This window comes from Phytophthora infestans, genomic scaffold (genome assembly GCF_000142945.1).
Source record: "Phytophthora infestans T30-4 supercont1.140 genomic scaffold, whole genome shotgun sequence".
NCBI classification, from domain to species: Eukaryota; Oomycota; class Peronosporomycetes; order Peronosporales; family Peronosporaceae; genus Phytophthora; species Phytophthora infestans.
Window position 1 is genome coordinate 4,448 of NW_003303619.1, and position 3,120 is coordinate 7,567.

Below are 3,120 nucleotides of genomic sequence, written 5' to 3' on the forward strand. Positions count from 1 at the left end.
GTCAGGGGGTTTTTTTGGGGGGGGAAGAAGAAAAAGAAACCTTTGGTTTTTTTTTATCCCCTGGGCCCTTTCGGAGGAGAGTCTTTTTTAAAAACGGCGGGGGATGTTCCTTTCGGGTGGAGGTGCCCGTTATGGGGTTTGGCTTAGGCTGGGTTCGGGACTCGAAGCTAGAATATATTGGCTTATCTATCCAAGACGTCCACGGGCCACCGTTAAAACCCCACATTATGGGAAGGTTTAACTTGCAGCATGCGCCGGAACGTTTTCGACTTGTGCTGGCACTTCTGAATTTGTGTCTGCTTTTCCCGGCAATTGTGCAAAAACGTTCCGGCCTCGGCAGGGACCGAGTTCATGGGACATCCATCGCGCCAATGGCGTCAAGGTGCGTTTGATTCCGATTTTGTTGATTAAGATCTTTCAAACACAGAAGGAATTTGTTCGCGTAAACCCAATTTTACGTTTCTTTGAAAACTATTGGGGTTCCTTGTGCCGATGGCATCTTCCGGGGGGATTTCGAACCATTGGAGTTGACCACTAAAGCCCCCGCGCATTGGAGGGGAGGCCCTGCCGCTTGAATGAAACGTTTCTTGCCTTTCGGGAACCTTTTTTCGAGGCCCTGTTAGTCCTCCCTTCGCCAACGGGTGGGATGCACAGAGACATCCGTTGGTCTAACGTGATCAAGCATATCGACCGCGTTGAATGGTTTTTGATCGACTTCGCTGATGCAGCTCAAAGTCCGCAGAAATATCCCAGCGGCGATCACTTGACGCACGACGAACACGCTTCAGATATTTTTATGGAAGGTGGATCCCACACGACTGCGGTTGACTTATGGGCCGTGGGATACCTGGTGAAGACAAGTAAGATTGAACGGGAATGGACTGCGGAGCCCGAAAGAGCGCTTTTCCTAGATCGGTTGATGAACCCAGACCCGAGTGCTCGGCCGACGGCAGACGAAGCCTTACAGCTTCTGTCACGTTTTGAACGTGAAGCTGCTGAGCAGGAATCACAGGGCAAGGGTGTGCGCAAGAAGCACAGACGTGCCTGAATTTTTACATCGCTATGGCACTACCATTACGCGCTGGGACGAAGTACTATTGAACTAACAACAGGAGTAGTCGATGAATGAGCAACACACGTTTTTCTCATACATACTTCGAATGTATGAGAAATCTCGGTTGACGAGAGAAACTCGTTGACACACGCAGCAGCTATCATGCGGTGCGAATGTGGCCACTGGTTGTCGGATACGCCCGCCTTCACGGCGGCCACCACGATACTATCTATAGTCGGTTAAGTACACCATCGCAGCCTTCTCTATTAATCCCTGAACGCTGGAAATCGTCGCGGTCTGCACCGTCGCCGGCATGTTTGCGTTGAGGGGACGGTGCCAAAGTTGTCAATATCACTCATCGTGATTGTGCCGTAGACGGTGAGTTAAGTGGTACTATAAATAAGCTCGGAGCAGCGGGAACATCGTAACACTTGCGCAAACGCCCGAACTTCCGCGTCCACGGACCAGAACGCCGACCACACGGCAGCGCTGTCAAACAACGCGCCGTCCACGTCTAGCTCGACCATCGCCAGCAGTGCTTTCCTCACCTTCCCGGCTCTCCACACCATCCACCCACTGCCGCCTCCCCGCTGTTACCGTTGCTGCAGTATCCGCCACCCGCACCGCCCTTCCACTGTCGCGGACGTCGCCACCCTTGCTCACCACCTCATTCACTCTTCCCCCTCACGCTTCTTCCACTCTAGCTCGCCACCGTCGCCACCATTGCCGCCACTCCACTCGCTCGCCGTTTGAACCATCTCTTCCTCTTTCCCTCTTTTTTTAAACTTAAAGTAAAAGTGCAAATTTAAAAAATAAATGCATAAATTTTAACAAGTACATGCAGTATTTTTGTTTAAGCCCCGTTTTATGTTACTGTCGGAGGTCGGAGATTTTATGTTATGGTACAGTATGGGCATTTCTAATTTTCTGTTCGACAAAGGCAACTGTCGTGTTTTTTTTTTTCTAATACAAAACCCAAGTGTAAACGGCAAAATTTGTTGCGTCTGAGGTTTCTTTTGGGCTAAGATCCGGAACTTCCTGCCGTCACTACGCACCATGCTGCGACTTACAGCGTTTCCTTCTGAGTCTGTACACGGTCAGCGCTCTTATTATTAATAACCGAATCATAGTGTGGTTGGAACTTTACATTTTAATTCAGCCGCCATGTTGACGGACAACCCATTAGTACCTCTACGATTTTTTGTTGTTGGACACACTGGCAGTGTCTCTGGACTGCAGTGACTGGATACCACAATTCGAGAAGTTCTTGACGGTCTCTGCCAGACTGTCTGGTCGTCAGAATGATGGATTCCATTTTCCATCGTGGAAACTGGGCCTGCTTAATTCAACACCACCGTCCGCATGAAGTTTTGCCAAGTTGCTTGGCATCAGTAGCGGGATATTAACACTACGTAGTAGTAACCAGCTGCATGCTTGCACCTCTGGCTGCTAGGAGCATCAACTTAAGGCTCTAATGTACTACATTTAATAGTTCGTAGAAGTAATCGTGCTCTCGCGCTCAATACTCTAGGGACAGTTTGCTAACTCGGCCGATGCGGTCACGTGGTCGTACAAGACGCTGACCAACACTATGGCCACCACAGCAAATCCGTCCAAGTGATAAAGAACCGCGTGATGCACAGGCTCGCCACGAATAACAATCCGACATAACGGAGTTAAATGGCACGGCGTGGACGGCGTTTGCGCAAGTGCCACGATGTTCCCGCTGCTCCAAGCTTATTATTGTTGAAGTAAGCATCTCCGATGTGATGATGACTATCTAGTGGAATATAATTGTGCTATTTCATATAGAGAAATCGTAAATAACTGGACTGGTTGGTGGAGAGTAACTCCCCTCCAGAACACCAGACTCTATAATTCATCACTTCTCCTTTTACCAAGTCCAACACAAGTGACTTCTTCTTTTACCAAGTCCACCACAAGCGTCTTCTCCTTCTACACTCAAGACTTTTCTCCACTATGGCCGCCTAAACCACTCTACTTTTGTCCTCACTCCGTACTGTACTGCCCTAACAACTCTGCGCAAATCATCCCTCCAACAGGTA

At 49.3% G+C, this 3,120-nt stretch overlaps 1 pseudogene; it reads left to right on the forward strand.

Moving 5' to 3' along the window:
- Positions 1–112: 112 nt before the first annotated feature.
- Positions 113–1,428, forward strand: PITG_19924 (annotated as a pseudogene; the record flags this gene model as incomplete).
- Between the last annotated feature and the right edge of the window lie 1,692 nt (positions 1,429–3,120).